At 49.8% G+C, this 12,244-nt stretch overlaps 1 protein-coding gene and 1 non-coding gene across 2 annotated transcripts in view; one reads left to right on the top strand and one right to left on the bottom strand.

The window, feature by feature from the left end:
• Positions 1-12,244, bottom strand: part of lasp1 (LIM and SH3 protein 1) — a 116,001-nt gene that overhangs the window by 30,643 nt on the left and 73,114 nt on the right. The window lies entirely within an intron of this gene.
• Positions 6,175-6,246, top strand: trnac-gca (transfer RNA cysteine (anticodon GCA)). The gene has a single exon. It is a non-coding gene; the product is annotated as a tRNA-Cys (tRNA).

Here is a 12,244-nt window from a genome sequence, read left to right as displayed (position 1 = left end):
CCCTAGTGGGTGTAGGATAGTGTTAGTGTGCGGGGATCGCTGGTCGGCGTGGACCCGGTGGGCCGAAGGGCCTGTTTCCGCGCTAAAGATCATCCAAAAATCTCCAAAGATCATCCAACAAAATGCTGTGCGATTCAGTGATTGCTGTGTCGGCAGATTTAAGAGCCATTTTCTGCAAAGCCAGAACCCTAATTGGCAGGAGTGGCTGCTTACTCGTTCACAGCATATATTCCAAAGCTAGTTTGCAGTCGTTTCACCCATTGTTCTTTAAAACCACTCTCCTAGTTTGCTCTTTCCCACGGAAAGTAATGTTGCGTCTCTGTTTTGGCGACGGCAATCTCAGGAGGAATATTGGCCAGAAAATACTTCCCTTTCCTCCTCACATTGAGCCCAGAAGGTGGTTTTTTTTTAAGGCCACGTCATTCACAACAACAAACGCAGAATTCCCCCCGAACTAAACTAGAAAGATGAAGTGGGTGAAGTTCATGAATTCATAAGTTGTAGAAGCGGAATTAGGCCATTCGGCCCATCAAGTCTACTTGCCATTCAATCATGGCTGATCTATTTTTCCCTCTCAACCCCATACATTGCCTTCTGCTGCCTCTAGACTCATACTCAGAACATCCGACACCCTTACTAATCAAGAATCCGTCAATCTCCCCCTGAGAATTATCCATGGCCTCCATAGCCTTCTGCAGCAATGAATTCCAAGTTACTCCTCAGATTCCTATTAAATCTTTTCCCCTTCACCTGAAACCTGTGTCCTCTGGTCCTCGATTCCCCTACTCTGGGCAAGAGACTCTGGGCATCTAGCCGAGCTATTCCTCTCACGATCTTATACACCTCCATAAGATCTCCCCTCATCCTCCTGCGCTCCAGGGAATAGAGTCCCAGCCTACTCAACCTCTGCCTACAGCTCAGACCCTCTAGTCCTGGCAACATCCTTGTAAACGTACGACTGCCTTGATGCTGAGTTACTCCATCAGTTTGTGTGTATGTGGTTGGCTTTTTTACACAAACAGCACGCAGGTACTGGGAGCCGCTGAAAGGCTGACTCAGCAGCAAAAAATGTGACACGTCTGTGAAACTGGAGATCTTTGACCTGCAAGTCAGTTCTGTGGAAGTCAACTGTATTTACAAATTTTCCAATTATTTAAATTGCCTGAGAAGTTTCCCTCCTTAAATTAGAACCAGAGGCCACACGGTCTTAAGAATAAAGGGGAGGCCATTTAAAACTGAGGTGAGAAGAAACTTTTTCACCCAGAGAGTTGTAGATTTGTATGGTTCTCTGCCACAGAAGGCAGTGGAGGCCGATTCACTGGATGAATGTAAAAGAGAGTTAGATAGAGCTCTAGGGGCTAGCGGAATCAAGGGATGTGGGAGAAGGCAGGCACGGGTTACTGATTGAGAATGATCAGCCACGATCACAATGAATGGCGGTGCTGGCTCGAAGGGCCGAGTGGCCTCCTCCTGCACCTATTTTCTATGTTTAACACTAACCGGCTCAGTGACGAGTCTCAGCGTCAGTGATAGAGCTCGCCATCCCTTGGCAGAATAGGCCGCGTTTGCACAGTAGGGTTATTCACACTGCCTGAGAGACTCGGGTTCAAACAACAGTGTCTGCACTACACACAACTAAGTTGTCACTTGCACCCATTTGTATGTTAATGGGCAGTCCAGCACACCCGACTATCAACCAGCCAATTGTTCCTGCCTTTTAAATACACCAGTCTCAATACTGAACACTCCCGACAATTGCAAATAAGCGATCCCATTTAGGAACGGTCCCACAGGACGCACCCGATATGAACTCAAGGCTCAGAGCCCAGACTGAATTTACCACCAACCAGTCTCAAGTTAATGATTCACACGTGAATGGGGTCTGTTGACAAGAGCCACCCATTGAATCAGACTGACGACATGGGAACTGATGCAGCCGCTCAATGGAGAAGATGAGACACAAAATGCTGGAGTAACTCAGCCGGGGCAGGCAGCATCTCTGGATAGTCGGGTTGCCAACTATCTCACTCCCAAATGCGGGACAAGGCGACGTCACCGCCCCGCGCCCCACGTGACCTCACCCAGCCAGCAGCCATGTGCTCCCGCTCCACCAATGGCGACCGCCCGGACACACTCGGCCCCGCTTCCCGAACACACTCCGTTAGCCTACAGTGTCCCGGCCGACAGCGGCTCGCGGGCCTAATACGGAACAAGGGCGGTCCCGTACGGGACATACCAATTTAGCCCAAAATGCAGGATGTCCCAGCTAATACGGGACAGTTGGCAACCCTACTGGATGGAGCCATAGAGTGATACAGTGTGGAAACAGGCCCTTCGGCCCAACTTAGACAATAGACAATAGACAAGAGGTGCAGGAGTAGGCCATTCGGCCCTTCGAGCCAGTACCGCCATTCAATGCGATCATGGCTGATCATTCTCAATCAGTAACTCAATTCTCAAACTTGCCCACACCGGCCAACATGTCCCAGCTACACTAGTCCCACCTGCCTGCGTTTGGTCCATATCCCTCCAAACCTGCCCTGTCCATGAACCTGTCTAACTGTTAAACGTTAGGATATTCCCAGCCTCAACTACCTTCTGTGGCAGCTTGTTCCATACATCCACCACCCTTTGTGTGAAAAAGTTACTCCTCAGATTCCTATTAAATCTTTTCCCCTTCACCTTAAACTTATGTCCTCTGGTCCTCGATTCACCTACTCTGGGCAAGAGACTCTGGGCATCTACCCGATCCACTCCCTTCATGATTTTATGCACCTCTATAAGATCCCCCCTCATCCTGAATGGGGTATGGGGAGAAGGCAGGAACGGGGTACTAATTGAGAATGATCAGCCATGATCACATTGAATGGTGGTGCTGGCTCGAAGGGCCGAATGGCCTCCTCCTGCACCTATTGTCTATTGTCTATCCTCTTATGGAGGAATGATCTTATAGAGGTGTACAAAATCAGGAGAGGAACAGATAGGGTCAATGCACAGTTTTATTTTACTGAGAATAGGGGAATTAAGAAGCAGAGCAGATAGGTTTAAGGTGAGAGGAAAAATAACCTGAGGGGCATCTTTTTTCACACAGAAGGGCGGGGGGTAAATGGAACGACCTTCCAGAGGAGGCAGTTGACACAGGTACTATGATAACATTTAAAGGACACTTGGACAGGTACATGGATAGGAAAGGTTTCGAGGATTATATGGGCCCAACACAGGCAGGTGGGACTAAAGTAGATGGGGAACCTAGGTCATATCATATCATATCATCATATCATATATATACAGCCGGAAACAGGCCTTTTCGGCCCACCAAGTCCGTGCCGCCCAGCGATCCCCGTACATTAACACTATCCTACACCCACTAGGGACAATTTTTACATTTACCCAGCCAATTAACCTACATACCTGTACGTCTTTGGAGTGTGGGAGGAAACCGAAGATCTCGGAGAAAACCCACGCAGGTCACGGGGAGAACGTACAAACTCCTTACAGTGCAGCGCCCGTAGTCAGGATCGAACCTGAGTCTCCGGCGCTGCATTCGCTGTAAAGCAGCATGGACAAGTTGGGCTGAAGGGCCTGTTTCCACGCTGCATGTCTCTATATCTGTGACGCATAGTACGGGCGGCTGGGAAGTATGTTCACCATCCTTTGTTAGTAATACAATGATCTTTGACCAGAGAGATTAGCACAAACACACCCAACAGTACACAGAACTCGTACAAATTGATTCTTTTGTAAACACGTCTGCTAACTTGAGCCGAAAGCTCTTTGCAAGCCAAGCCAATGAACAAACAATTTTAGTTCAAACAAGAACGGTGGCGCAGCGGTAGAGTTGCTGCCTTACAGCGCCAGAGACCCGGGTTCCATCATGACTTCGGGTACAGTCTGTACAGAGTTTGTACCTTCTCCCCGTGACCTGTGTGGGTTTTCTCCGAGATCCTCTGCTTCTTCCCACACTCCAAAGGCGCACAGGTTTGTCGGTTAATTGGCTTGGTGCAAATGTAAATCGTCCCTAGTGTGTGAGGGATAGTGTTAGCGTGCGGGGATCGCCGGTCGGTGGGGCCTCGGTGGGCTGAAGGGCCTGTTTCCGCGCTGTATCTCTAAACTAAACTAAACTAAACTCACAGCAGGATTTATATCAATAGACAATAGACAATAGACAATAGACAATAGGTGCAGGAGTAGGCCATTCAGCCCTTCGAGCCAGCACCGCCATTCAATGCGATCATGGCTGATCACTCTCAATCAGTACCCCGTTCCTGCCTTCTCCCCATACCCCCTCACTCCGCTATCCTTAAGAGCTCTATCCAGCTCTCTCTTGAAAGCATCCAACGAACTGGCCTCCACTGCCTTCTGAGGCAGAGAATTCCACACCTTCACCACCCTCTGACTGAAAAAGTTCTTCCTCATCTCCGTTCTAAATGGCCTACCCCTTATTCTCAAACTGTGGCCCCTTGTTCTGGACTCCCCCAACATTGGGAACATGTTATCTGCCTCTAATGTGTCCAATCCCCTAATTATCTTATATGTTTCATATGTTTCGGAGGGATGGAGGGGGAACTGTGTGGTGAATGCGTGGGGAAAGGAGGAAATAATAACCAGTGTAAATACTGTGCAACCATTTTAAATTAGAGCAGATTCTCCATTAATTCATAATGATCTAACAATGATCCAGTCATCCTCTTCTTACCCCTCCTGGGTACACACATCTCCCAGTCCCCAATTCCCTTTATCCCCCTCCCTCGTTCCCCTTCCACCTCTATCCCTCCCCCCTGCTTTGCACTTCGCTCCTCTCTTTATCCGATACCCTTTTGGCTTCTTTTCATCTCTAGCCTTTGGAATGTTGGCCTTCGTAACAAGAGGAGTTGAGTATAGGAGTAAAGAGGTCCTTCTACAGTTGTACCTGGCCCTGGTGAGACCGCACCTGGAGTACTGTGTGCAGTTTTGGTCTCCAAATTTGAGGAAGGATATTCTTGCTATGGAGGGCGTGCAGCGTAGGTTCACTAGGTTAATTCCCGGAATGGCGGGACTGTCGTATGTTGAAAGGCTGGAGCGATTGGGCTTGTATACACTGGAATTTAGAAGGATGAGGGGGGATCTTATTGAAACATATAAGATAATTAGGGGATTGGACACATTAGAGGCAGGAAACATGTTCCCAATGTTGGGGGAGTCCAGAACAAGGGGCCACAGTTTAAGGATAAGGGGTAGGCCATTTAGAACGGAGACGAGGAAGAACTTTTTCAGTCAGAGAGTGGTGAAGGTGTGGAATTCTCTGCCTCAGAAGGCAGTGGAGGCCAGTTCGTTGGATGCTTTCAAGAGAGAGCTGGATAGAGCTCTTAAGGATAGCGGAGTGAGGGGGTATGGGGAGAAGGCAGGAACGGGGTACTGATTGAGAGTGATCAGCCATGATCGCATTGAATGGCGGTGCTGGCTCGAAGGGCTGAATGGCCTACTCCTGCACCTATTGTCTATTGTCTATTGTCTATTGTCACTCCACCCATCTCCCATTCTCACAAACCTGTACCCACCTATTACTCGCCAGACCTTATCTCACCTCCAGATCTCTTTTCCAGCTTTCTCCACCAATCCCCCCCCCCCCCCCCACGTCCCCCGTTATCAGTCTGAGAAAGGGTCCCAACCCAAAGCATCGCCTGCCCGTTAGAGCATCGCAGCGGTAGAGTTGTTTCCTTGCGGTGCCAAAGACTCTGGTTCGATCCTGAATACGGGTGCCGTCTGTACGGAGTTTGCACGTTCTCCCTGCGACCAAGAGTCAAGAGTGTTTGACCCTCACAGGCAGCATCTCTGGTGAGGGAAGGAATGGGTGGCGTTTCAGGTTGAGATCCGTCTTCAGACTAGTCCAGAGACGCTGCCTGTCCCGCTGAGTTACTCCAGCATTTTGTGCCTATCTTCGGTTTGAACTACGTGTTTCATTGTCATTTGTCCCAGATAGAACAATGAAATTCTTACATCCAGCAGCACAACAGAATATGTAAACATAACACACAGTGAACAATATAATAAACGAGAAGAAAAAACGTGTGTCCATTTCCCTCCACAGAGGCTGAATGGCCCGCTGAGGTACTTCAGCACTTTGTGTGTTTGCTAAATGGTCCATCGTCTGAATTGAATCGAATTGAATTGAATAAATTTTATTAGCCAAGATTTGGGGGTGTAGCTCAGTGGTAGAGCATTTGACTGCAGATCAAGAGGTCCCTGGTTCAAATCCGGGTGCCCCCTCTGTTGAGTTAGATAGTGCTCTTAAAGACTGCAGATCAAGAGGTCCCTGGTTCAAATCCAGGTGCCCCTTCTGTTGAGTTAGATAGAGCTCTTAAGGATAGCGGAGTCAGGGGGTATGGGGAGAAGGCAGGAACGGGGTACTGATTGTGAACGATCAGCTGTGATCACATTGAATGGTGGTGCTGGCTCGAAGGGCCGAACAGCCTACTCCTGCACCTTTTGTCTATTGTCTATTTATACATACAAGGAATTTGCCTTGGTTCCTTGTAACTCCAATCGAACAACCACCATCAAATCTCGATCCGACCCTGAACATTCAGTATAAGAAAATAACTGCAGATGCTGGTACAAATTGAAGGTATTTATTCACAAAATGCTGGAGTAACTCAGCAGGTCAGGCAGCATCTCGGGTGAGAAGGAATGGGTGACGTTTCGGGTCGAGACCCTTCTTCAGACGGGTCAGACGTGAACGTTCAGTACATCTTTTCGAAAGAGTGACAAATAACGTCAGCAACATCTTATTCCAAGAAGAATGTCTCACTGAAAGACCTCCACGAGCTGGCTTTCACAGCGAATGCTAAATCCTTCACGGGTTTTAAAAGTCTGCTTTTCATTTTCTTTCTCTATAAATAGACGTCCTTGGGGACGGGGGAAGAGATAAATCTCCCGACATGCAGCCCGAGGACTTGTTAAAATCGCCAACTCTGGCAGACGTGCAAACTGATTGCGATTCAGCATCTGCTGCGGCCAACGATTTATCCGCACCTCGCGCTCTCCACCCCAAACCCACCACCAGTTTGCAGTCACTTCATCCTCTCCGCAGTGGTGGGCTACATCAGTGAGGGGGGGGGGGGGGGGGAAGCCGAAGGCAGAGGTGCATTCAACGACGTTGTTGAGTGGCGGGGGACTTTATGAGGAGAGGAACACCCCATGTCTCCAGCAATGGTGGCATGGTGGCGCAGCGGTAGAGTTGCCGCCTTACAGCGAATGCAGCGCCTGAGACTCAGGTTCGATCCTGACTACGGGCGCCGTCTGTACGGAGTTTGTACGTTCTCCCCGTGACCTGCGTGGGTTTTCTCCGAGATCTTCGGTTTCCTCCCACACTCCAAAGACGTGTAGGTTAATTGGCTGGGCAAATGTTTAAAAAAATTGTCCCTAGTGTGTGTAGGATAGTGTTAATGTGCGGGGATCGCTGGGCGGTGCAGACCCGGTGGGCCGAAGGGCCTGTTTCCGCGCTGTATCTCTAAATCTAAAAAATCTAATGGTGTAGACGTGCAGTTTACCGGGCAGTACAACTACCTTGGAGTGTACCTGGAGGGTAAACTGGACTGGTCCAGGAACGCTGAGGCCCTGTACAACAAGGGACAGAGCCGGCTGTACTTTTTGAGAAGGCCCCGCTCCTTCAACGTAAGATGCTGCAGATGTGTTTACCAATTGGAGGTAGCCAGCGCCATCTTCTTCGCTGCCATGCGCTGGGGCAGCAGGGCGAAGGCCGCGGATGCCAATAGGATCAACAAACTCGTCAGGAAGGCTGGCTCCGTCCTGGGGGCGGAGTTGGATTCACGGGGGGGGGGGGGGGGCTTGGAGAGGAGGACGCTCCTCAAACTGCGGAGCGTCCTGGACAATACAGCTCGCCCCCTCCATGACACGCTGGTCAACCTGAGGAGCCCCTTCAGCAACAGACAATATAGACAATAGACAATAGGTGCATGAGGAGGCCATTCGGCCATTCGGCCCTTCGAGCCAGCACCACCATTCAATGTGATCATGGCTGATCATTCTCAATCAGTACCCGTTCCTGCCTTCTCCCCATACCCCCTGACTCCGCTATCCTTAAGAGCTCTATCTAGCTCTCTCGTGAATGCATTCAGAGAATTGGCCTCCACTGCCCTCTGAGGCAGAGAATTCCACAGATTCACAACTCTCTGACTGAATTTTTTTTTCCTCATCTCAGTTCTAAATGGCCTACCCCTTATTCTTAAACTGTGGCCCCTGGTTCTGGACTCCCCCAACATTGGGAACATGTTTCCTGCCTCTAACGTGTCCAACCCCTTAATAATCTTATACGTTTCGATAAGATCTTAATAATCTTATACGTTTCGATAAGATCTTAATAATCTTATACGTTTCGATAAGATCTTAATAATCTTATACGTTTCGATAAGATCTTAATAATCTTATACATTTCATATAACATATAACATATAACAACTACAGCATGGAAACAGGCCTGTCCGGCCCTACCAGTCCACGCCGACCATTCTCCCTTTCGATAACGTATTAACTGATTGAGATTCTTATACGTATATCATATCATATCATATCATATCATATCATATCATATCATATACATACAGCCGGAAACAGGCCCTTTCGGCCCTCCAAGTCCGTGCCGCCCAGCGATCCCCGTATATTAACACTATCCTACACCCACTAGGGACAATTTTTACATTTACCCAGCCAATTAACCTACATACCTGTACGTCTTTGGAGTGTGGGAGGAAACCGAAGATCTCGGAGAAAACCCACGCAGGTCACGGGGAGAACGTACAAACTCCTTACAGTGCAGCACCCGTAGTCAGGATCGAACCTGAGTCTCCGGCGCTGCATTCGCTGTAAAGCAGCAACTCTACCGCTGCGCTACCGTGCCGCCGTCTTATACGTTTCAATAAGGGAGATCCTTTATCCCTGCGGCCATCAAACTGTACACCTCCTCCCCCTTCTATCGTGGGGTAGACTGAGTCTGACTCCCCCCCCCCACCCCACCCCCCCCCACCCCCCCCACCCCCATCTTTGCACCCCCCCAATCCTGGACTTTCCACTCATCACTTTAATTTCACGGTTCATGTCTCTAGTTGTGATTTACAGTCTGACTGTTGGCAGACCAATTTCCCTCCTGGGATCAATAAAGTTCTATCGTATCGTCTCGTGTCGTGTCCCACGCACCCGATGGGCGGCTGAGAAACGCCTGACGCTCCACTGTTCCACCGCACGACCCGACAGTGCCAACATTCCCGTCACCGTCTTTGGAGCGTGGGACAAAACCGAAGATCTTAGGGGGAAAAACCGTCGCGGGTCGCGGGGAGAACATACAAACTCCGCACAGACAAGCGCCCGTGGTCGGGATCGAGCCCGGGTCTCTGATCTTCCGCAAATCTCTGGGGATGCAGAGGCCCAAAATGGACACCAATGGCAGCTCTCTCACTCAGTGCAGAGATAACACGGAGGGAACAAAGAGACAGAGAATGAAAGGGGAACTCTCCTGTGACAATTATAGACAGCAACGCCGAACACAAAGGAACTAAGAAGGGTCTCAACCCCTATTCCTTTTCTCCAGAGATTCCCCCTGACCCTCTGAGTTACTGCAGCATTTTGTGTCTGTCTTTAATGATAGGTGGCCTCAGACCGACCAACCAACGTCGTCTACCTGCCCTCAAACACTTGAGAATGGTCCACACCCTAGTGTGTCACCCAATACTTTCACAAGACAAGTTTTGCAAGATAATTTCTAGTTTTAAGTGCAGAACACTCAAGGCAATTAGAAAACCGCCTGCTCAATTGACTTGAGGGGAGACGAACGGTCTATATGTAATGAGTGTTTGTTGGATAACACCCTGTCTCACATAGAGCAGGTGGAGGGATCACTGTGTTCCATACAATGAGCACAGTCCCCAGCCCCACCAAGCATGGCAGTGTAGCATGGAACAAAGCAAACATCAAAGAGCTGGAGGAACCAGGAGACCCGGTGGCGCAGCGGTAGAGTTGCTGCCTCACAGCGCCAGAGACACCAGTTCGATCCCGACTACGGGTGCTTTTCTGTACGGGGAGTTTGTACATTCTCTCCCCGTGACCTGCGTGGGATTTCTCCGAGATCTTCGGCTTCCTCCCGCGCTCCAAAGAAGTGCAGGTTTGTAGGTTAATTGGCTGGGGATAAGTGTAGATTGTCCCTAGTGTGTGTAGGATAGTCCCAGTGTGCGTAGATCGCTGGTCGGCGCGGACTCGGTGGGCCGAAGGGCCTGTTTCCACGTTGTATCTCTAAACTAAAGTAAACTAAGTTAAAAGTCTCCAGGTGCATCGAGGCCACATCCCGCCCCACCGTTGGCAGCATCTGCATGAGGCACCGCTTCAAGATGGCGGCACCTACCATCACAGATCCCCACCACCCTGGCCCGTGCCTTCTTCTCATTGCCACCATCAGGCAGGAGGTACAGAACCCCGAAGCTCCACACCATTTACATCCAACTAAACTCCACCGCTGCACAGTGGCGCAGCGGTAGAATTGCTGCCTTACAGCGAATGCAGCGCTGGAGACTCGGGTTCGATCCCGACCACGGAGTTTATACGTTCTCCCCGTGACCTGCGTGGGATTTCTCCGAGATCGTCAGTTTCCTCCCACGATCCAAAGACGTGCAGGTTTGTCGGTTAATTGGCTGGGTAAATGTAAACATTGTCCCTCGTGTTAGTGTGCGGGGATCGCTGGTCGGCGCGGACCCGGTGGGCCGAAAGGGCCTGTTTCCGCGCTGTATCTCAAAGCTAAACTAAAAAAAAGCCACAAGCTGGAAGATTGCAGAGGAAGAATGTGCTGTCTCTGGAGAGGGTCCAGAGGAGGTTTACGAAAATGATCCCAGGAATGAGTGGGTTGACATACGATGAGTGTTTGACGGCACTGGGCCTGTACTCGCTGGAGTTTAGATGGATGGGGGGGGGACACCTCATTGAAACTTACCCAAGAGTGAATGGCCTGGATAGAGTGGATGGATGTGGAGAGGATGTTTCCACCAGTGGGAGAGTCCAGGACTAGAGGTCACAGCTTCAGGGTGAAAGGACGGAGATGAGGAGGAATTTTGTTCGTCAGAGGGTGGTGAATCGGTGGAATTCATTGCCACAGAAGGCAGTGGAGACCAAGTCAATGGATATTTTTAAGGCAGAGATAGATAGATCCTCAATTAGTGTGGGGAAGATAGATCAACCATGATTGAATGGCGGAGTAGACTTGATGGGCCAAATGGCCTGATTCTGTTCCTACCACTTATGGACATAAACTCCCGCCCATCTGCTAAACCGAGCCTCTGAAAAAGGGTTAATCACCCATCCATTCGCTCCACAGATGCTGACATGAGGGACTGCAGATGCTGGTTGGAAACATAGAAACATGGAAAATAGGTGCAGGAGGAGGCCATTTGGCCCTTCGAGCCAGCACTGCCATTCAATGTGATCATGGCTGATCATTCTCAATCAGTACCCCGTACCTGCCTTCTCCCAATTTTCCCTTGATTCCACTAGCCTCCAGAGCTCTATCTAACAAAGGTCTACAAAGAAAAAACGACACAACGAGCTGGTGTAACTCAGCATCCCCGGAGAAGGTGGATGGGTGACGTTTTGGACCCAGAAACTGGAGAAGTATTTTTTAAATCTTGTTTCGCCATTTTAATTTTTAAAAAGTTGATATGGTCCATTTTAGCTCGAGGCTACCACGGGCTGTTAACGACATTCCGTTACTGCAGACGAGGTTTGAAATGCAATTGATGGTTTTAACGAGCACACAGCTCCAGGGTTTGCAAGACCCTGGACTGTCTCCCGCCCGGATTCACTAAGTAGACACCAACGTGTGAAATAGAATGTATTCTGCCCGGGTTCGAAGTGGCAGAATTGCAGATAGCGCTAGTGGGCGGTCACAGTGGCGCAGCGGTAGAGTTGCTGCCTTACAGCGCTTACAGCGCCAGAGACCCGGGTTCGACCCCGACTACAGGTGCTGTCTGTACGCCGTTTGTAAGCTCCCCCCGTGGGTTTTCTCCGAGATCTTCGGTTTCCTCCCACACTCCAAAGACGAACAGGTATGTAGGCTAATTGGCTTGGTGTACGTGTAACTTGTCCCTAGTGTGTGAAGGGTAGTGTTAATGTGCGGGGATCGCAGGTTGGCGCGGACTGGGTGGGCAGAAGGGCCTGTTTCCGTGTGGTATCTCTAAACTAAACTAAATAGTCTTCTGCAGCCCCGCCA

The sequence above is a fragment of the Rhinoraja longicauda genome, chromosome 29 (assembly GCF_053455715.1).
Source record: "Rhinoraja longicauda isolate Sanriku21f chromosome 29, sRhiLon1.1, whole genome shotgun sequence".
Taxonomy (NCBI): Eukaryota; Metazoa; Chordata; class Chondrichthyes; order Rajiformes; family Arhynchobatidae; genus Rhinoraja; species Rhinoraja longicauda.
Note: the sequence above shows the minus strand (reverse complement) of the source record. Positions and strands in the feature narration are given on the sequence as shown.